The sequence below is a fragment of the Hypanus sabinus genome, chromosome 28 (genome assembly GCF_030144855.1).
Source record: "Hypanus sabinus isolate sHypSab1 chromosome 28, sHypSab1.hap1, whole genome shotgun sequence".
NCBI classification, from domain to species: Eukaryota; Metazoa; Chordata; class Chondrichthyes; order Myliobatiformes; family Dasyatidae; genus Hypanus; species Hypanus sabinus.
This window is the reverse complement of record NC_082733.1, coordinates 16731091-16754922: the sequence shown is the minus strand read 5'-3', so window position 1 is coordinate 16754922 and position 23832 is coordinate 16731091. Positions and strand designations below refer to the sequence as shown.

Here is a 23832-nt window from a genome sequence, read left to right as displayed (position 1 = left end):
TCTCACCTCTCTGCCCCAGCCTGGTGTGCTCTGAGCATGTTCCTCGAGTCATAGGGCAGTCCCTTTGCAGCTGCTGGAAGCGGGGCACGACACTCATCTTTCACAGAGATTTCATCAAAAAGAATCGCAGAGGCTCTTGGCTGCCCCGACACCCCCACGAAATGCAGTCAGAACAGATTGTACCTCAGCTCTGTCTGCAGGATGACATATCAATGTAGCTATTTTCTGCTTTCTTTTTCAGAGAAATTGTCCCGTTCGCTGAAGCGCACACACACACACCCTTTTAGTTTGCAATCTGCCGCCAACGTTGAAAGAACTTTTTTTTCGCAATAATCCATTTTTTCACCAATTAGCATGTTTTAAGGAAGAGAAGTTTAATACTTAAAAAACACAAACGCCTCTCTCAATAAATGAGAGATTATCATCAGCCGCTGACTGAATTATGTAAAGTACATTTGATGTACTCCAAGGATTGGCGAATCCTTTCTGTGTTGACTGGGCACAATTTACAGCCCATCTGTGACTCAGGTGAACGTTTTAATAAGCATTAGCGTCGATGGTCACCAGCCGAAAGTCTGCATAGCGCCCACCTCGACAACTATTTCAGTTTAGCTGACCTAGCTGAGCATGTCCGGGGGGAAAAAATCTGACAGCTCTGTGCAAATACTTGTCCGTTCAGACTACTGTATCAAATAGCAAAACGGTCAGTTACTTTCGGCTTTGGGAAAAACACTCCAAGAGAGCGCGCACTAAACAGGGACTTTCGCAGATGCTTTGTTTGCAGACCGTAACCATTCCTAGATCTAATCTGGTAGTTAGGTGAAAGGGCAATGGAAAGGAAGGACTCTTCATTTGAAGTTTCAGAATTGCAACACTTTTTCATTGTCTGGTGAGTTAATGTCTCGCGTTTTAAGGGCAGTCCGTGTGAGCGCCTCGGCTCGCTCACAGCGTGGGAGACACCTTCACCCAAAACTCCTTCAAATTCAACCAGATCGCCACGAAAGGGACACTCTCAAGCAATCTGGAAATCCGAGCAACACGCACAGAACGCTGGAGGAACCCAGCAAGCCAGGCAGCATCTGTTGAAAAAAGTACAGCCGACCACTCGGCAGCAGGACAAGAAAGGAGCAGCCTTACAATTCTGGAGCAAACTTCAGATTAGCTGGAATATTGTGGGCAAGAGTAGTTCCCTTACCCAAGGCAGGATATGCTTGGTGTGTGACTGAGTTCACCATCCTTGTTCCAGAAATACCACTGAAGGAGAGATTAACCAGACTGGGATAATACACTCTAGAATTTGCATTTTGGAAGCATGACAGTTGATGTCATTAAAGCATGACTTGATGGGGATATTTTGGAGTGTCCAGAGCTATGAGTCAAGGCCTCAAAATAAGAGATTGGACTTTCAGAAAAAAAGATGAAAAGGAACATTTTTAGCCAATAATTGGTAAATATCTGGAAGTCCCCAAACCAAAAATCTTAGTTGTTGAATTCAAAATAAAGACTGTTGAATTGTAAGAGAATCAAGTGATATGGGAAAGTGGTACAGGATCAGAGATTATTTTACTAAATAGCTGAGTAGGTAAGGAGCTGAATAGCCTACCCCTGCTGCATATAGCAACAAATTAAATTAGGAAATACCTGTACTGAAACGTCAACACACACAGCAATATGACCGTGAAAAGACAAGCTGATTTCTGGTTGCAGGGTAAATTAAATGTAGGCTCTCCGTTGAGTGAGGTTGACCATGAATGTTGTGTCCCAGCTGTCTATTCGAGCCAGGGCAGAAAGATTTGGAGGGAAAGCTTTTGCCTATGCAGCTGATGAATCCAAAGACACAGCAGGGGTAGGACTCCAGCTCTGGAATTTTTCTCAGGGTTTACCCCCGAAGCCCTTCCCATGAGGTATAGCCATGAGGCAGCGGGGGTCTGAGATCCGAGATTTCCTCCTTCTAGGTGAGCTGCCGACCACGGCTAACGAGCCCCATGTGCCCGAAGCGACTGGTTTTAAGGCACCAGTAACCCATCTTTGCCCCTTCTCCTGTCAGTAGAAATGGTTCCACTGGGCTTAGTAGCTAAACCACACGTAAAGGCCAGGAGATGGACTTGGTTGTCAGAGATGCATGCCATTGGGAGCCACTACCACTCCCTGCTATGTTGACCTTAAGGAACCATGTATATAAATATAAAATTCGGAGCATTTAATAAGTAGTGGGAGCTTCTTCCTACCACTCTCCCACAGCAATGACAACCTTAAGGAACCATAAGTGATAAACTATACATTAAATACTGAAGAGATATCCTTGGTTAATCTTCAAAATAACGCCATAGGACCTTTCAGTTAACTTATAATATACTAGCAATACCAGAGTGAAGATTGCACTTAAAACTTATTGTACAAGAAGTGAGAGGTCACTGCCAGCTTAAGAGGTAACTCTCAAATGCTCAGGGAGCTTGATTGTCCCTAGGCTTAGGGCTGAATTGCCCAGGCTTGTTGTTCCTGGCTTCTCTAAGCTGATCAATGTTCTGTACCAGGCAAGGACAGAATGAGACTCAGTCGAAATGGACACACATTCAGAAGCTGAAGGACCACACTTCTAGGTTTCAGGGGGCAACTTACCGCATTACTTTGTGGACTTATTTAACCTGAAACCCTGGGACAGGAAGTCCGAATAGGACCAAATTTCCAGCCAGGGAGTGTAACTACACCCGGTGACTGGCTGAATCCCAAGCTCAGGCTGGTTGTTGTAAGCTAAGTGCTTCCTAATGTCTTACATTTATTAGGAAACTCATTCTTTATGTGAACTTCCTTCGGATTCAGAATTGCCAAGTTTTGTTTTAATGCATTAAGACCATAAGCAAACTACTGCTCACATCTTGGCTAATATACAGGAACAAAAGCACCCAGGTCCAGTTAACAAAAAAGTTGCTCAGGATAACATTATCAGCAAAATCTATTATTATAGTATCTTACTGAAATAATTTATCTTTTATAAGTTGACTCGCTCCATTAGTCAAACCACAATAGGAGAATTCACTCCTGATGTACATACTCACCATAATTTACTTCCAATTTGACCTGCACTTCACATTCCAAAAGTCACTTCTAAATAAAGAAGTTCTAAATAAATGTCACTTCTAAATAAATAAGTTTCACAAAATTATACTGAGCCAGTTTTGATCTATTCTTGTTTGGTAACAAGAGAGTTAAAACACAGCAAGCTTCAGCTGTATGCCTCTCCATATTATACCTACAGGCTCAAGGAAAACCCAGCTGTGATAAAGTCAATATAATTAACTACATGCCGGGCAACAGATCAATTTCTAGTTGCGCCAACGGATAGCAACAGGAGGAAGAAATCAGCAGCACTATTATCAATGGGATGGGAATCAGCTGAAACACAGACTGAGATATCACATGGTATCTATAACGAGCAGAGTACCTTGGGTTTTGGAGGTCACAGTATCCAGGCCACAAACAGTATTGACAATTGTTTTGTCTTCATTTTTTAAAAGGAAAGACACAAGACATGAGCTGAACATGCGGATTCAAAGCGTCTGGGATACAGCAGCTCGTTATTGTTCATTTGGTCACAAAGTTGTCTGCAAACAAAAAAAATCAATGCCCTTCATTTTGAGAGCACCTCAAGGGGCAAGTTGTACAGTCAAGGGGAATCAGTATAAGCCTTGAAAAGAAGGAAAAAAACTCCACAGTGCTTAATTTACTGATTCTGATCATGTTCTGTTTTTGTCCTAGAAGATTCTGGACCAGTTTAAATAAAGTATAATGGCAACATGACAATAAACTCACCTGATGCGCAATATTTTAGGAAAGCACAAAGTATGCTACAATAATAAACTGTGCCGTATTAACCTCCATAAACAAAACAAAAGGGCTTACACGATGGTACAGAAAAAATAACATTTGATTCAGAAAGTTGGTGTGGTGTTTGTTATTTCTTGTCAAAAATGTCAGAAATCCTGGGGCCAACTTCCACTCAGATGCAAAGTTCATGCTTCCCTTATGTGCAAATACAAAAATGGATCCACTTTCAAAAAGAGGATCAGAATCAAATGAAGGGGAAAGGAAAGGAAGCAGAGCAGATGAAATTGGTTAGCCCTTGGTGTCATGGGTCCAAATCTGCCACCTCTCCTTCCTGACAAGGAACAGGACATGCACAGTCCTTTTCTTAGTGCCAAGCAGAAAATAAATCACTCAGCCTATAGAGTTCAATTAATTTTAGCAAGGATGTCCCTCACTACCCCGACCTAGAAATTTTTTATGTAATTTCTGTATAAGCACTTAAAATGAAACAAAACAGGAGGACAGGTAACAGAGTTCATTCCTCAGTTAGTCCTCCTACCACAGAAAGTCTGAAGAGTTGGGGTCAGGGGTGTGTGACTGTTGTGCAGGAGGGTACATTTGTCTGTGTGTGTTGGGGAGGGGGTAGAGGGGTGGGTGGAGATGTCAGAGATTAAAATTCACATGGAACACACAACTCCAGGAATTTTTCTTACAGCTATTTTCTAAATCTATTCTGAGCCTATTTTAAATGGGAAAATTAATTAAGGTTGACAGTAGCACTGTCCACTTAGAACACTTCAAAGATTTACAAAATTTGACTAAATACAAACACTATAAATAATATGAAAATACCTGTATAATGTTATTGGGAATCTCTCTAGGGTTACTTTATCATGGATAGCATAATTATGTATTAACTAAAATGAGAACTGGTCTTCAGGTAATAAAATCTGTATATAATGTAACTCTTAATAGATACATTGTAGCTTATGACAAAGTATTGTCACTACATTGGCCCTATATTGGACTTTCTGATTCCATCCCATTGAAACGACAAGGGGGAAGACAATAGGTGTAAATTCATACTATTAGCACATTGTTAATGATGCATCCCTGCCACTTAAAACATGGTTCAGGGCGAAGAAGAGAAAATCTGCAGATGCTGGGTCTAAGCAACGCACACAAAATGATGGAGGAACTCAGCAGATCAGGCAACGTCTACGGGGAAGAGTAAACAGTCGACGTTTCAGCCCAAGACCCTCATCAGGACTGGAAAAAATAAGATGAGAAGTTAAGAGCAAGGAAGTGGGGGGAGGGGAGAAAGAAATACAAGGTGGTAGGTGATAGGTGAAACCAGGAGAGGGGGGGGGGGGGGAAGTAAAGGGCTGGGAAGCTAATAGGTGAAAGAGATAAAGGGCTGGAGAAGGGGGAATGGGAATGGTGAAGGGGGCTGGGGGTTAGTGACTGGAAATTCGAGAAATCAATATTCATGACATCAGGTTGGAGGCTACCCAGATGAAATGCATGTCTTTGTTGAATGACAATAAAATTAAGCAACACACACAAACTGCTGGAGGAACTCAGCAGGCCAGGCAGCATCAGGGAAAAGAGTACAGTTGATGTTTCAGGCCAAAACCCTTTGACGAAGGGTCTCGGCCCGAAACATTGACAGTCCTTCTCCTTATAGATGCTGCCTGGCCTGCTGTGTTCCACCAGCATTTTGTGTGTGTTGCTTGAATTTCCAGCATCTGCAGATTTTCTCTTGGTTATGACAATAAAACTGAATTTGAACTAGAAGTTGAACTAGTTGGGATGTGCTACCATTGTAACTTCTGTAGATTCCCTGACTATATTCAAAATGTGGGTTAAATAGATAATTATAGCAATCAAAACTGGTTAACCATCCATTGTTATCTTTGTAATGAAGTATAAAATATTGTGCTAGGAGAATGAGATTTTCATCGTTTCCCCTGGATTCCCTCTTCAGTGAGAGGCTCACTGTGTAAATTAAGACTAATATCTTTCCAGTTACATCTTCCGCGTGGCTCCATTTTAGTCAGTCACAGCAGACATCATATGAAATTACCTAAGGCAAGATATAACATATTACAAATAGTTGTACTTTAATATGCTCTTACATATCTCTTTCTCTCTGTATCTCTATCCTCCTCCCCCTCCCCCAAAACAGGTTCTTTAATTCCAAATATTCCAAACCTTGTTCTTTAATTCCAATTATTACTTATCCTTTAACTCTTGATGATTTTAAAGAGATATCACCATGGTGACCATGCAGGACTTTCTTCCCATGGTTCTTCACTTTGCTTCATCCCTTTTTAAGCGTAATCCAAAAATCACGCCCATGACAATTTGATTGATAGAGTTGGCACTTCCCACTGCACCGCGTCCATCCTGTTAGTAGCATATTAAAAATGTCTTGTTGGAGAGAAGTTGGAGTGCAACAGTAGTCTAAACTTATTACTGAGTGTTTCTCCTGATATTCGTACCTCGACACCCAGCTCCATCATGGTCGCAAACCACCCCAAGTCAAGGACGTCTTCAAAAGGTGGTGCCTTAAGAGGGCGGCATCCATTATTGAGGACTGTCCGGGACATGCCCTCTTCTCATTACCACCATCAAGGTGAAGGTGCACAGAGCTTAAAGATTCAAACTTAACATTTTAGGAACAACTTTTTCTCCTCTGTCGTCAAATTTCTGAAAGGTCCATGAACTCTCAAACTCTACCACACCATTCCTCTGTAGCACTATTTATTTGTAACTTAATAGTATTTTTTATGCCTTGCACTGCAGCCGCAAAACAACACATTTCGCAACATCTGTCAGTGATAATAAACTTGATTCTGATTCTTATTCTTGTGGGCACCTGTTGCATTCAGAACTTGACATACCAGAGCCTTTGTGATTCTTATGTGATGAGGTGTCATGATGACACTGTCACATACTAGAAGAAAAAAAATCTGCTTGCATAAGCAAATATTTCAGTTAACTTTCCAGTTCCCGAACTGTTTGAAAAGTTCAGGCCTAGCGTAGAATTACCCACAATTTCTATGAACAGGAATTCAATTGTTACTTTCCCTGCTTCACCACAAGTTCTGCATTAATTCTGAGGTCACCTGACTACAGGAGTCCACCACGCAAGTGACGGGTGCCGTAGCACCTCATGGCGTTCATTATTTCCAGTTGGCTTTTCCTAAATAGAAAAGAAGCCAAAAATAACTTAAATAAGGGATTAGGAGGGCAACGAGTGGCCATGAAACTTCATAGACAAACAGGATTAAGGAGATACCCAAGGCATTTTATATTAAAAGCAAGCAAGTAGTTAGGGAAAGGTTAAGTCCACCCAAGGATAAAGTAAGGAAAATAAATGGTCATAGTCTTAAATGAGTACTTTGTATCAGTATTCTCCAAGGAAAAGGACATAAATGATAGTGAGATGGGGAGGAGCACACTGATGTTTTATGGCTCCCTGATATTGAGAAGAAGGAGAAGCATCTTGAAAAGAATTAAGGTGGATAAGTCCCCAGGGCCCAATGTAATCTATTTTAGGATAATGATGGTGGCAATGGAGGAGATTGCTGGGACCTTGACCAAGATCTTTTTATCTTTCTATCACAGATGTACCAGAGGATGGGAGAATATCAGTGTCATTCCCATTCCAACATGTCAGTTCATGGCCTCCTATTGTGCCAAGATGAGGCCACGCTGAGAGTTGAGAAACAACATCTTATATTCTGCTTGGGTACCCTCCAATCTGATGGCATGAATATTGATTTCTTCTTCTGGTAAACAAATACCTCCCCTGGTCTGACCTTTTACTTCTTATTTGTCTATTATTTCCCCTAAGTCCCTTCCTCCTTCCCTTTCTGTTATGGTCCATTCTCTTCTTCTAACAGATTCCTTCTTTTCTAGATCTTTCCCACCCACCTGGCTTCACCTATCACCTTCCAGCTAGCCTCCTCTTCCTCTCCCCCATCTTTTTATTCTGGCATCTTCCCCCTCCTGTCTCAGTCCTGAAGAACGGTCTTGGCCCAAAACATCAACTAACTATTCATTTCCATGGATGCTGCCTGACCTTCTGAGTTCCTTCAGCATTTTGCATGTGTTGCTATGGGTTTGCAGCATCTGCAGCCTTTCTGATATCGTTTCTTTCCTTAAGAAGGTCAATGAGGAATAATTCAGAAAACTGTTCAACCCTGCATCAGCATCAGGAAATTATTGAAAAAAAAACTTTTAAGGGCAAGATTTATTCACATTTGGAAAAGCATGGATTTTTTAGGAATAGCCTGTATGGCTTTGTGTGGGACTGGTTGTCTCTCACAAATTTAATTGCGTTTTTTTGAGGAGGTGATGAAAATGATTGATGAAGGTAGGACTGTGGATGTTGTCTAGATGGACTTCAGTAAAGCTTTAGTTGGACTTTAGTAGATAAGGTCCAGAAGATTAAGCTTCATGGAATCCATGGTGAATTTAAAAATTGGTTACAAAATTGACTTGGTCATAGAAGGCAGAATGTAGTGGTGGAGGGGTGTTTTCCTGACTCAAGGTCTCATTCCAGCTGTGATCTACAAGGAACATCACTGGGACCTTCATTGTTTGCGATATGCATAAATTATTTGGATGAAAACATTAGTGGTCTGATTAGTAAATTTGCAGGTGGCACTAAAATTGGTAGAGTTGTGGATACTGAGGAAGGTTGTCATAGAATAGAGCAAGGCATAGAGCAGTTAGAAATGTAGAGAAATGGCAGATGGAGTTTAATCCAATCGTATGACATGATGCATTTTGGGAAATCAAATCCAAGAGGAAAGTATGGAGTAAATGGCAGGACCTCTAGGGGTCCTAGAAAATTAGAGAGAGTGCAGAGACGATTTACTAGGATGTTACCTGGGTTTCAGCACTTAAGTTACAGAGAAAGGTTGAACAAGTTAGGTCTCTATTCATTGGAGCGTAGAAGGTTGAGAGGGGATTTGATCGAGGTATTTAAAATTTTGAGAGGGATAGATAGAGTTGACGTGAATAGGCTGTTTCCATTGAGAGTAGGGGAGATTCAAACGAGAGGACATGATGTGAGAGTTAGGGGGCAGAAGTTTAAGGGAAACACGAGCGGGTATTTCTTTACTCAGAGAGTGATAGCTGTGTGGAATGAGCTTCCTGTAGAAGTAGTAGAGGCCAGTTCAGTTGTGTCATTTAAGGTAAAATTGGATAGGTATATGGACAGGAAAGGAGTGGAGGGTTATGGGCTGAGTGCGGGTAGGTGGGACTAGGTGAGATTAAGAGTTCGGCATGGACTAGGAGGGCCGAGATGGCCTGTTTCCATGCTGTGATTGTTATATGGTTATATGGTTTATATGGGTATTGATATGAAGAGATTGTGGAAGTCTGTAGCTTTCCGAAAGTGGCAATACAGATGAAAGGGGTAGTAAATAAGATGTAGTGCATGCTTGCCTTCATTGTTCCAAACATTGAGTATAAAAACTGGCCAGTTTTGTTACAACTGTATAAAATTTTGGTTAGGTCACATTTGTGCAGTTGCCACACTGCAAGAAGGATGTGAAGGCTTTAGATAGGAGACAGAAGAGATTCACCTAGTTTGTAAAGTATTAGCTATAAGGAGAGTTTAGAAAAAGATAGTTTCTCTTTTCTGGAGTATGAGGCCAAGGGGTGCCTGGAAGAAATATATTAAATTATAAGAATCATGGAAATAGTAGATAAGATCTTGTTTCCAGGTTGGAATTGACAACTACTAGAGGGCATAGCGTTAGGTGAGAGGAGCAAAACTGAAATAAAATTTGCAAGACTAGTTTTTTTTTAATAAAGAGAATGGTAGTTGATGCTCAGTGCTACCGGGCAGGAGGCAGAACAAGTTACAAAAGCAATGCTTAACAGACATTTGAACAGATCAATGAGCAGAGACATGATTAGAAGGGTACAGACTATGTTCAGGCAAAAAGGATTAGCTATATATGTGTACTGGAGAGTATATTGACTGGCTGAATCACAGCCTGGTATAGAAACAACAATACCCTAGAATGGAAAAGCAATGGATATGGCCCAGTCCAACATGGGTAAAGCCCTCCCAACTATTGAGCATATCTACATGAAACACTGTCATAGGAAAGTAGCATCCATCATCAGGGACCCGCACACCCAGGGACTGCTCTCTTCTCATCATGAAGAAGGTGCAAGAGCCTCAGGACTCACATCATCAGGTTCAGGAACAATACCCTCAGCCATCAGGCTCCTGGACCAAAAGGGATCCCAAAAGGGTTTAACTTCACCCAACTTCATTTGCCCCATCACTGAGCTGTTCCCATGACCTATGGACTCTCTGTCAAGGACTCTTCATCTCATGTTTATTTATAGTATTAATATTACTTATATTAAATTTATATTATTAATAATATTTATTGCTTATTTATTATTATGATTTCCTTCTTTTTGTATTTGAACAGTTTGTTGCCTTCTGAACTTCTGGTTGAGTACCCAAGTTGGGCAGTCTTTCAATGATTCTGTTAGATTTATTGATTATGCCCACAAGAAATTAAATTTAAGGGTTGTATATGGTGACATATGACATATGTATAATAAATGTACTTTGGACTTTGAAATTTGGATTTTAAATAAATTGGTATCATGGTCATCACAGACATTATGAGCTGAATGGCCTATTCCATGCTCTATGTTGTTGCTGAGTCTGAACATCACCATTAATTCTCATTGCTGCTTCCCCCTTTGCTGATATTCTTCCTTTGCTGTTAGCCAGTGACAAAGACCAAGCTGATTACATCCAGTACCTCGCTAACGATTCCTATTCACGGATTTATCTCAAGCATCTTCAACCAGTTGCTGCCACCATGAAGTGATTCTATTGTTGTCCTACTTCATTTTGTCTTTGTTTCAGTTCACACTCCACACGCTGGGTGACATCAAGTTCATCTAAGAGCTTTTTTTTAGTTTATGGATCTAACGCTTCAAGAAGATCAATATCATATCCAAATTTGTTAACACACTTCTCCAGGTTTAAAATAGACAATTGATCAAAAAATATTTATAATCATTTCTTTTCCATGGTGTACGGGGAATAGGGTTTTGTGTTCTATTGGCGTGCATTGTGGTGGCACAGAATGAAAAGGTGGGGCATCACTGGATACGTAGACACTTTCAAAGTTGAAAAAGTTTTATGGTTGTGGTTAGACAGTACATGCTATTCCGCTATAGGCTGAATGAACAATGCCATTCCTCCTTGATGGACATTATACATTTTGCCCTCGTACCAGAGAATCCACATTCATGTGGGGCGTGGCAGTGTACTAGTTAGCACAATGCTTTGTAGTACAGATGACTCAGGTTAAATTCCCACTGCTGCCTAGAAGCATGTGGGTTTCCTCCAGATGCTCCAATTTCCTCCCACAGTACAAAGACTTATCAGTTGGTAGGTTAAGAGTAATTGCTGGACAGCATAGCCTGAAGGGCCGGTAGGATCTATTCCATGTGGTTGCTCAATCAATCAATCAATCAATCAATCAATCAAGTTCTCCTGTATAAGAACATAAGACATGGACCATTCAACCAATCGAGATCACTCCTCCATGTCATCATAGCTGATCCCGGATCCCATTCAACCTCAAACACCTGCCTTCTCACTATATACCTTGATGCCTCGACCAATCAGGAATCTATTCAACTTCTGCTGTAAATGACCTCCACAGCAGTCTGTGGCAGAGCATTCTTCAGATTCACTGCTTTTTGGCTAAAAAAATTTCTCCTTAATTCTGTTCTAAGAATTCTCCCCTCAGCTTTGAGGCTGTGTCCTCTAACTCTAGATACCCCCACCACAGGAAACATCCTCTCCACGCTCACCTTATCTAAACCTTTCAACATTTGGTAGGTTTCAATGAGATCCCCATGCATTCTTCTAAATTCCACTGAATACAGGCTGAAAGCGGCCAAATTGTCCTCATATGTTAATCCCTTCGTTCCTGGAATTATCCTTGTGAATCTCTTCTGGACTTTCTGCAATGGCGATACATCCTTTCTGCGATAAGGGGCCCAAAACCATTCACAATATTCCAAGTGTGGCCTGACTAGCATATTATAAAGCTTCAGGACTATCTCCTTGTTTTTACATCCTATTCCCTTTGAATTAAGTGCCAACATTGCATTTGCCTTCTTTACCACAGTCTCAACCTGTGAATTAATCTTTTTCCCAAGGACTCCCAGGTCCCTTTGCACTTCTGGTGTTTGAATGTTTTCTCCCATTTAGATAATAGTCTCCACTATTGTTCCTTTAACCAAAAATGCATTATAGAACATTTCCCAACACTGTATACTATCTGCCACTTTCTTACCCATTCTTCCAATTTGTCTAAGTCCTGAATCGCATTGCTTCCTCGGCACTACCTACCCCTCCACCTATCTTTATATCATCCGCAAATTTTGCCACAAAACCATCAATTCCACTTTCTAAGTCATGGAGAAACAATGTGAAAAGTAGTGGTCCCAATACTGACCCTTGAGGAACACCACTAGTCACTGGCAGCCAACCAGAAGAAGCATCCTTTATTCCCACTCACTGCCTCCTGCCAGTCAGACATTCCTCTATCCATGCCAGTATATTTCCTGTAACAACATAAGATTTTATCTTGTTAAGCAGCCTCTTGCGAGGCATCTTATCATATCCCTTCTGAAAATCTAAGTAAATGACATTCACTGCCTCTCCTTTGTCCACCCTGCTTGTTACTTCATCTTAGAATTCCTAGCAGATTTATCAAGCAAGATTTTCCTTTACTGAAGCCATGCTGACTTCGATACATTGGTCTCCAAATACCCCCAACCTCATCCTTAATAATAAACTCCAACGCTTTCCCAATTACTGCGGTTAGGCCAAATTCCTCTCTTTTGTCTTCCTCCCTTTGTAAAGAGTGGAATGACATTTGCAATTTTCCAGTCCTCCGTGACCATGCCAGAATCAAGTAATTCTTTAGAGATCATGGACAATCCTCAGCAACCTCTATCAGGACTCTGGGATGTAGTCCATCTGGTCCCAGTGACTTATCCACCTTAAGGCCTCTCAGTTTGCCTGGCACTTTTTCCTTTGTAATAGCAATGGCACTCACTCCTGCTCCATGATACTCACGAACCTCTGGCACACTGCTAGTATCTTCCACAGTAGAGACTGAAGCAAAGTACTTATTAAATTCATCTGCCATTTCTTTGTTCCCATTACTGCCTCACCAGCATCATTTTTCAGTGGTTGCATATCAACTCCCACCTCCCTTTTATTCTACATAACTGAAAAACTTTTAGAAACCTGCTTTATATTATTCACAAAAAATGCTGGTGGAACACAGCAGGCTAGGCAGCATCTATAGGGAGAAGCGCTGTCGACGTTTCAGGACGGAAACATCAACAGCGCTTCTCCCTATAGATGCTGCCTGGCCTGCTGTTTTCTACCAGCATTTTTTGTGTGTTGTTGTTTGAATTTCCAGCATCTGCAGATCTCCTTGTGTTTGCTTTATATTATTGACTAGTTTTCCCTCATATTTCATCTTTTCTCTTCTTATAGCTTTTTTAGTTTCCTTTTGTTGGATTTTAAAAGCTTCCCAGTCATCCAACTTCCCACTTAGTGTTTCTCCTTTACATCCTCTTTCTTTGCCTTTTATACAGTCCTTAACTTCCCTCGTCAGCCACAGTTGCCTGGACCTGCCATTTGAGAACCACTTCTGAGAGACATACCTATCCTGCACTTTGCAAACTATTCCCAGAATCTTCAGCCACCTCTGTTCAGCCATCATCCCACTCAATCCACCAGCGCAAGCTCCTCTCTCATGCCTCTGTAATTTATTTTATTTCATTGCGATAGTGATACATGTAACATATGCATCTCCCTCTCAAATTATAGTATGAAACCAATCATATTATGATCTCTGCCTCCCAAGGGTTCTTTTACATTAAGCTGATGAACAATATCTGGGTTATTAACAACACCCAATCTAAGGTTGCCTTTCCCCTAGTAGGCTTGACTACTAAATGCTCTAAAAAGTCACCTTGTAGGCATTCAACAAATTTCCCTCTTTTGCGATCTGATACCAACCTGATTTTCCCGATCTCCTTGCGATTTGAAGTCCCCCATTACAACTGTGGTATTATCCTTATTACATGCCCTTTCCAGCTCCCTTTGCAATTTCATCCATTTCTATTTCCCTTACTTATTGACAACTCACTGGATCTGTTACAATCCAAATCAGAAATATATGAAGAAATATAAAGCATTATCTTTGCAGTCTGTTATTGTTGTGTTCCATTATTGAATATGCAATTTATTCCACTCTAAATAAGCGATAAACAGTTTGGATTTATAAGAGGAGTATTAATACCACACCTTTATACTATCATTCAAAGGATCAGCATGTGTGATTTGAATATTTTCCTTAGTTTACACAAGCTCATATCTTGACTCCTCCTCCTCCCTTGTACAATATGGTTGTGACTGCAGTGGTGAATGAAGAATTTTAACTTTCTATATCCAGAAATTGATTTCCTGAAACTTTAGATCCCCATGTTGCTACGAAACATGTACAGACTTTTTTTTTCTTGTCATTATTCCCTAAACAGTACAGTATAACAACTATTTACATAGCATTTACATTGTATTAAGTATTATAAGTAATCTAGAGATAACTTAAAGTATACAGGAGGATGTGCATAGGTTATGTGCAAATTCTACGCCACTTTATATAAGGGACTTGAGCATCCGCAAATTTTGGTATCCGCGGAGGGTCCTGGAACCAATCCCCCGTGGATACCAAGGGACGACTGTATACACAGTTCTTAAATAGCTCTATGTCTGTTTGTGTTCAAAAAGCAGCGATTTTTGTCTCTGATAGTTGGCGAGAAATAAGCAGTAAGACAATTTAGAATTGCTTTGCTCACTGCAGGTTTAAGCATTCAGTCTTGAAGATGCAGGAAACATCCAGGAGTGAAATTGGAACAATTTCACTACTCAACAAGAAAATGAAGAATTTGAGGGTATTGACATCATCTTCAATGTTACAATGAAAGTGAAGATTTGAAGAAAACAATCAAAGAACGCACTGTATGAAGGCAGTCCAATATTTGTGCTTGTTACCTGCATTTTCTTTGCTCATTTACGCTCAAGCAAAAGAACACAGCAGCATGATGGTTGTCCATTGTATTGAACAACGACAGAGAAACTTGTGTAAGAGGGTTTATAAAGTGAAAAAGCCATTTCAGTGGAACATTTCCACTCTCTCAACCTCTAAAGTTCGGGTCCAGTGGTCAGAGTATTTGTCACAAACTGGGGTCTGCCTTGTTTGCGACGATAACCTTGATTTCTTCTGTGTTTTATCTTGCCCTTCCTCTCCATGAAGCTTTGAAGATTTCAGATCTCACTGTTGATCTAATTTTTCCAGTCTGCTGGAGTTGTGTTCACATGCTAGGGCAGACATGTCCCTATTTCACCAGGGTACATGGCCTGCTGGCTACTGTCACCTGGTTTAGCTTGTATGTTGAAGTGGTGTACCGGAATAGGGCTGCTGTTGTATATAAACAGCTACTTGGAGTCACAGCTGGGGGCTGAGTGTCTGGTGGGGACCAAATGTGAAGGAGCTGTCCCAGAATAGACATGACAAGCCCCTTCACCAGAGGTGCTACTCCTCCCTAGACACCCTGTATACTGTTTTGTTCACAGGCTGAATTGCCCCAACAATAATTATTAGGAGCTAATACAGTTTTATAGTACTGTAGTAGCATTGCTAGTGTTCTAATTAGTTCTATACTTAATTTAAATACATAATTTGTTCCTCAGCTAAACAGTAGTTTGTCTTTTTTATACCTTTATAACTATTTCCATGAAACTTTGGCTAATTGAGGCAACCACTTATTTGGGACAACTCTTAAAGAACAAAAAACAATTGAGAACATGGACGGGACTCCTTTCATTTACTTAGGACACTATGCCATTTAATTGGGGCAGGAGGCTATTGCCGAACAGTTTCTAACTAGCGTCAGTCACGTGCACTTGTGTAGCCATTACCACTACGCTGTTCTTAGAATGATCTGTTTTTAAGTGCTGTCACAGTTGCACGTGTTGGTGTTCAAAAAACAGTAATTTTTGTCAATGATAGTTGATGAGATATAAGCACTAAGACAATTTAGAAATGTTTTGCTCACCGTGGTTTCAAGCATTTAGGCTTGAAAATGCCAGAGATGTCTGAGAGTGAAAATGAAATGATTTCACTACAAAATGTTAAGAACTACTTAGAATTTGAAGATATCGATAATTATCGTGAATATTGCCTTTGGTCCCCACTGGACACTCAGCTCTCACCTGTGGCACCAAGTAACTGCTTGCCTGCACAGACAGACACACCTCAGTACACCACTTCGACAGGTGGGCCTCACACCTTGTTGAGATAGGGACTTGCCTGTCAGCTCCAACAGATTGGGCAGATGAGATCAACAGAAAGGTCCAATGGCCAGAAATGCTCCCTGGAGAGCGAAGGGCATGATGGGGCATAGAAGAATTCATGGTCCTACTCGTACAACTGGAGCCAGACTTACAAAGCTGAAAGAGTGAAACTGTCCGAACACAATGGTTTTCCCACTTTAAAGCTCTCCCACAGAACTTTCCTAACATTGTCAGGCATGATGGACAACCACTATAGTATCAGCAGTGTTCTAAGTTGCATTTCATTAAAGCATAATTTGTTCCTCTGTTAAATAGTAGTTTTTCTTTTTTTATGTCTTTTAAATTATTTCCATGAAATTTCAGCTAACTGGGGCAGCCACCTAATTGGGCCGAAATGTACTGGTCCCAATGTGTTCCAATTAACATATATACAACATTTGTATATATAACTTGAGCTATACAGATCTGCTGAAATTAACTATTTACTTACAAGAGTTATATATGATTGCTTTGACTCTTAAAGTTATGTCTGCTGCCTAGGGCTGATCGTGGTGACCATGCTGCCTTGGGAAAATTCTCCTCTGCAATCTGCCATTTCACCATGCTCACACCGATAACAATTCCTACTGCTTCCTTGTGTTTCTTATAGAGTTTATATGATTCCATCTAACTGGTGTGGAACCACTGTATTTTTTTCGGGAAGCTGAACAGAAGAAACCATTTGACTAGCTCATTCCATAAAATTGTATGGTTTCCTTATAAAGTGGTTCAAATGGTCCTACCTACACATAAATCCTGCCATTATCTGGAAACCATTGCCCTAGTTTATGTGGTTCTATATCCATTTTATTTATTTTATGTTTTCTTTGGTAGATAACACCAGACAACAAAGATTTTGCTTCCTAAATACCTTTAGGTATATCTTGTGAATTTTGTGCTGATCATGAAAATCACCATGAAATTTCCCTATAACGCACCATTTTTTAATAAACATGTTTATTATTTCAATTAATTATTCAAGTCAATTAAAATGTTGCCTACAATGTAAGCTGGAAAGTTTCCTATCTTGTCCAGGCATGCTTAGGCGACACGGCTGCTTCATGGCAGGACAGGTTTTAATAATAATTACTGGGTTCAGGACTGTAAGGATGGAATTTGCTATCACCAGGCACAAAAATGTCTATGAAGGCTTTTGATATTTGAGACAGATGCTTCCCAGAATAACTGATGCCAAGATTAAGGAAAGCATTTTTGTTGGCCCACAAATCAAACAGGTCTTCAGTGACGGGCAATTTGAAGAATTTGTAGTGGGCCCGGAGAAAATCACATGGAAGGCATTCAAGGAAGTTGTTGAAATTTTTCTCCGCATCTTCAGAGCACCAAACTACATGCAGCTGGTTGAAAGCATGCTTCAAGCATATAAAGCCATGAAATGCAACATGTCACTAAAGATCCATTTTCTGCATTCCTGTTTAGACTTCCCTGCAAATCTTGGTTCTATTAGTGACGAGTACGGTGAAAGGTTTCACCAGGACATTGCGGTCATGGTGAAAAGATACCAGGGCAACTGAAATCCATCAATGCTGGCGAATTATTGTTGGACACTTAAGCAAGAAGCTTCAGACACTGAGTACAAATGAAAATCATTAACAAAATATCCTTAACTTAGTTGAACTGTTGCAAAGCATCAGCACCATTATTCAATTAAACACATTATATTCAATAAAAGTTTATTTGTTGCTTCTCCAAATTCCTATGTCATACAAGTAGTCTGAAATTATATTTGTGTTCATCTTCAAGCAGTCTATCATAAACAAAAAAAATTCTGAGGAAGCAACACTTCTGAAAAAATGTATTGTCCAGTGTAATTTATAAAGCCCCTCCATCTTTTTAGTTCCTCTACAAATGTGCCCCAAGTTAGTTTTTTTCTCCTGTTATTCACCAGAGTATGTATAACAAAAGTACCAGTGTCATTCATTTGCGGTGTTGATATCCTGTTGTATGGAATGGTCATTAACACTTAAGGTGAGATCTCACCCCAGCTTTTCTTCTGTTCATTTAGCCCCTTCCTAAGCCCTTCTCTTATCATTTTATTCATATGCTCAGCAATTCCTGAGGATTATGACTCAATTACTCACCTCCTTGCAATTACCAATAGCTTCAAGGTTACTTGAATAACCTGTCCCTAATCTGATTCCACAAAGCTCAATAGTTCCCATCAAGGAAAGATTTGTGTCATTGATGTTTTAGCTTGTGCAGCTGCCGAGCACAGAAAGCCTTCAACTCATTTCATGTGAAGTTATTCACCAAAACCAGATAATAAATTTATTTTTCCTACTGCAAGTTGGAAAAGTTTCAACAAAACCTAACTACACTGCCTGAGTCCTTCTGATTTTCAGGTGTGCCCGAGAGCCACTTTTCTCTTTTGTGGGTCTGTATCGTGAGTTGCACAGATCAGAGAACAGCAACAAAAATCTTTCACATACTCTTATTTTAATGAGATTTACCACTGCACTTACACTCCCTTCACCATTCGCTCTGAACTAGAATGTTCTAACCCTGACCTCTCCCCCTACATACCAGATGAAGGAAGTCTTCCCTCAAGGTTGTGGGAACCTCCCTTTTATTAAACAGCATTCCTTTCTTTTATTCATGCTCCAGGGCTTCTGTATGATTCCTCAATGGTTTCCTCCACTTCTCAAAATGCCAGGTATGTTTTATGCATTTCTACAGTTCCGAGCACACTGGATTTTATTTACATGGTTTGAGATGGTATGACCTCCACAGAGCCCAGATCACAACATCATCAAGGCTGTCTGGGATTACTTGGACAAACAGAAGCAAGCGAGACAGCCAAACTCTGCAGGAGTACTGCAGCAAGTTCTCCAATATGATCAGACCAACCTACCAGCAGATTTTTTAAATATGTAAAACTGCACCTAAGTGTACCTAAGAGAACTGATGCAATTTTAAGGGCAAAGGGTGGTCACACCCAGTGTGGTATCTCTTGTTCCCAGTGCTGAAGACATTATTATTTTTTCCCGAGTGGATGGGAAGCTTTCTCACACATCTCTGTCCAGTCCCATTCAACTGTACTCACCTATGATGAGTATAAAGGTGCAGCTCGATTTGCATGATCCTCCATGAAACCACAGAATTCCCTGTAAGTTCCAGAAATGATCAATACCTCATCCTCAAGTACTGTTAGCTCCTGTGCTGCTCTCCTCTTAACCTTAACTGCTCCACTCTTCCGGTCTTAACATGGGCAATAAGTGTTGTATTTCACTACCTGAGGCTTGGTAAGGTTTATCCTTTACCCACACCTTGCAACGATTTGTGAAGCAACATTCAGTCACATTTGCAAAGAGTGACAAGTCAGCAACATGCTGAATTGGCTGGAAAACACTTAGTCATTCGCTGATGGAAGACAGATGGGCCGTTATGGAATTCCTGCAGGCTGCAGGTCCAGGTGTACTGCTTCCAAAGGTAAAGACAAGCTTGTATTTAACTTCTCTATCATCAGAGATATTCACAGTGTCTACTGCCATAGACCCTGATTAAATCTACCACAGGAACATCTTTATTTAATACTCTATAATCAGTTGGCATTCTCTGAACTAACCAGTTTCCTACTGGTGGGCTTAAGTGAGTTGCCAAAGCTCTTGGACTATGAGAGACTTTACTGCTACCTTTGAATTTCCTTCTACTTCTTTAGAGAAATGCTATTGTTTCTATGGGGTCTTTATAGGTTGCCACCAATAGAAGCTGCATTCTCCTGTTACCCTGTTGGTGTTGGCAAATGCCACGCTCTCCTGCACCAGAGTGCTCTATTCCAAACGGGACTTCTTTTCACTTACACCTTCCCTTGCCTGAAACAACACACAACTGTGCTCACCCATCCAGTGGAACGGCCATTTTTCAGTGTCCTCCCGTAAGCAATAATTTACCAAACCTATCACCACGCCATTAGCTTGTATATAGTTGACCTCATCCTCGCCTCAGTTCATTATTATACATACAGTACTCAGAATAGGAATCATGTGTATTACCTCTGACATCAGTTGTGAAGTTTGTGGTTTCGCAGCAGCAGCAGAGTGCAGGATGTCAGAATCATGAAAGTTACAAAATAAATAAAACGTGCAAAAGATGAATGAAGGGGCTGTGTTCATGGACCTCTGCAAAATCGGGTGCCAGAGGAAAATCAGCTGTTTTAAAAACATTGAATGTGGTCGTCAGACTCCAGTGGCTCCTCCCCGATGACAGCAAAGCAAAGGTGAGGGTTTTAATAATTATACTTACACCACCCTCCCAGGTGGTGAGGGTTTTAATAATTATACTTACTTGTACATGAAGCAGTTTTGAGACAGTCGCAGGCATGGTAATTCCTGCAGATCCTCATAAAATGTAAGGTTTGTTGCTAAACCATTGAGCTGCCACTTTATCTACATACAATCAATCTACATATATAAACTGTCTTTCTTATTTATATTTATTATGTTTTTTTTATTCTGTGTTCTTTACCTTATTGTTTCTTTTGTGCACTATTGGATCCAGAGGGGCAGCAGGGGGAGGTGATGGGAAGGTGGGGAGAGCAGCATCACCATGGCAGCCGAGGAGGCAATGGACTGGCATGTCGGTTAGGAATGGGGACTGGAATTAAGATGGTTTGCCAGCAGGAAATCCTGCTTTTTGCGGATGGAGTAAAGGAGTTGCAGCACCCCCCCCCCCCCCCCAACCTACATCAAGTTCAACATTGTAGAGGAGGCTGCATTTGGAGCACCGGACACAGTAGACGACCCCCAACAGATTCCCAGGGGAAGTGACAGCTCACCTGGAAAGACTGTCTGGGGCCCTGTATGGAGATGAGTGAGGAGCTGAGTGGACAGTGTAGCACTTCTTCCGATTTGGTGCTAGGATCCTGTTGACGTTGCAGAGAAAAAAACATCAGAAGTGTCCTCCTACAAAGAACAGGATTTCCCATCCTCCACCATTGATGCTGCCCTCATCAATGACACAACCATTGGTGGCAAAATTTCAGATGATGACAAGGAGGTATACGGTCATGAAATAGATCGGCTGTTCGAGTGATATTGCAATAACAATCTTGCACACAATGTCAGTGAGACCAAGGAGTTGATTGCGGACTTCAGGAAGGGGGAAGTCGAGGGAACACACACAAGTCCTCAACGAGGGATGAGCAGTGGAAAGGGTGAGCAGTGTCAAGTTCCTGGATGTCAACATCTCTGAGGATCTATCCTAGGTCCAACATATTGATGCTATTACAAAGGTGGCATGAGAGTGGCTGCATTTCATTTGGAGCTTGAGGAGAGTTGGTATGTCATCAAAGACTCTCGCAAATGTATACAGATATACCGTGGAGAATATCCTAACTGGTTGCAGCACCATCTGGTATGGAGGGGCCTCTGTACAGGATTGGAAAAAGCTGCAAAAAGTTGTATATTCAGCCAGCTGCATCATAGGCACTAGCCTCCCCAGCATCGAGGACACGTTCAAAAGGCGATGACTCAAAAAGGGGGCATCCACTATTAATGACCCCTATCATCCAGGACAGTGGTCCCCAACCACTGGGCCGCAAGGAAACGATATGATTTGGCGATATGAAATGATATGAGTCAGCTGCATCATTCCTCATTCCCTGTCACGCCCACTGTTGAACTTGAGCACACGAGGTCATTATCCACGTGAGGTCATCAGTCGTCAAAATGGAATGATGCCCTCGCACCAGGGTTCACTGGTTGGCCTCGTGTAACCGGCCGCTTTGTGCGGCCAGTGAGAAGTGCCGTTACTACTGGCCTGGAATGCGGACAGATGGGTGCCACTCTAAACCTGTTTAGCACACCCAATGTTCGTGGGGAACCCGGTGCTAAAATATTCGCAGACGACCTAATTCGGGCTCAGGGTTTCGTGAGCAGCAAAGCAGCTACCTTGCTGCGATCTACTGAAAGTCATCCCTTGAGCCAAACTTTTGTCGGATAATAGATCCTACCTAGCTACGGGGGGCAGGCGCATGCCCTGTCACACTCCTCGCTCTCCGAACTGCGACCGCCGTGGCCCCGGCACAGGGAGCTCCAGCCCTTACCTTGTCCTCTCACCCCACCCACGACCATCCGCATCTGACCAAGGTGTCTGGCGACGGGCCCGGAGGCTGTCTAGTGAGGCAATGAAGCCCTCAAAACTGCTTCAGCACCTTGAGTCCAAGCACCCTGCACTTAAAGACAAACCCGTTGAGTTTTTTGAGTGGAATAAACATGAGCAAGCGGGACAGAAGCAAGTGCTGTGAGTCACAAAAACTAAATTGCGGAATAGACTGGAGGTAAGGAAACCCCTTCGAGTATCATTGTCTCCCATCACCCCTCGATGGGACCGTCTTGTTGCTGGGAAACAAGGCCAGGGCTCCCACTGATTCAGCGATATTGATGTGTTGCAATGATCTAATATGTTCATACGAGGAAAATATGTGCTGTGTGTTTGATATCCAAACGTTACTTAAAATATTATGATGCTATTGAGTTATAAGTGAGTTATAATTGACTTATCATTATATTCATGTGAGGAAAATATGCGCTGTGTGTTTAATATTAAATTTGTTAAATTCGATAGATAAACCCTTTTAGAAACTAAATTGTGTGTATTAGACACATATAAGTGACATAATTGACTTATCACCTATTTTCCTGTCGTGATTAACACCCCCCAGCTCCCCATCGGCCAGTCCGCAAGAATATTGTCAATATTAAACCAGTCCGCGATGCAAAAAAGGTTGGTGACCCCTGAACCAGGACACGCCCTCTTCTCATGCTGCCATTAGAGAGGAGGTACAGGAGCTTGAAGGCACACACTCAACATTTCAGAAACAGTTTCCTCCCCTCTGCCATTGGATTTCTGAATGGTGAATGAACCCACGGACAATAGCTCACTATCCCCCCTCTTTTTACACTACTTCTTCAATTATATGCAATGTGTAGTTTTTACCATTATGCATTGCAATGTACTGCTGCCTCAAAACAACAAATTTCGCAACGTGATATTAAACTGACTCTGATTCTTCCTTCCCCATTCCCATTTCAGGTTGTAAAGCAATCCTCAGCCAAAGGGTTGAATTAACCCTAATTGTGACATTCTCTGTTAACCCTAATTGTGACGTTCTCTGTTAACCCTAAATTGGTTATTTGGTGCTGATTTTCTCTTTGCTGACTGAAAAGTTTTACCTTCTTCAAATCAACACAATCTACTTGGCCCTGTTCAGTGCCTGAGTCTGGAATTGGCTGCGGATTGATCCCTCTAACTTTTCTTTCTCCCTTTCTTCCTGATTTCATCCTGCTTCTTTGTGTAGTAGGATGCAGAAATCAGCAAGACTTTGTCCTGACGAAGGGTCTCGGCCCAAAACGTCGACAGCACTTCTCCATATAGATGCTGCCTGGCCTGCTGTGTTCCACCAGCGTTTTGTGTGTGCAGCAAGACTTCGTGTTCGGTTTGGAATAGTGATACAATACTGTACTTTCTACTTATCTCAGTAAAATTTTAGACGATAAGACCGATAGATATAGGAGCAAAATTAG

At 41.4% G+C, this 23832-nt stretch overlaps 1 protein-coding gene across 5 annotated transcripts in view; it reads right to left on the bottom strand.

The window, feature by feature from the left end:
• LOC132382451 (zinc finger protein basonuclin-2-like) overlaps window positions 1–23832 on the bottom strand; it is a 318584-nt gene that overhangs the window by 122700 nt on the left and 172052 nt on the right. The window contains exon 1 of one of the 5 annotated variants that reach the window (XM_059952662.1): window positions 7–155. The exons of the other annotated variants lie outside the window; for them this stretch is intronic. The gene's annotated coding sequence lies outside the window, so the exon portion shown is untranslated. Of the gene's footprint in view, window positions 1–6; window positions 156–23832 lie in introns of those variants that run through there. 5 annotated transcript variants of the gene reach the window in all.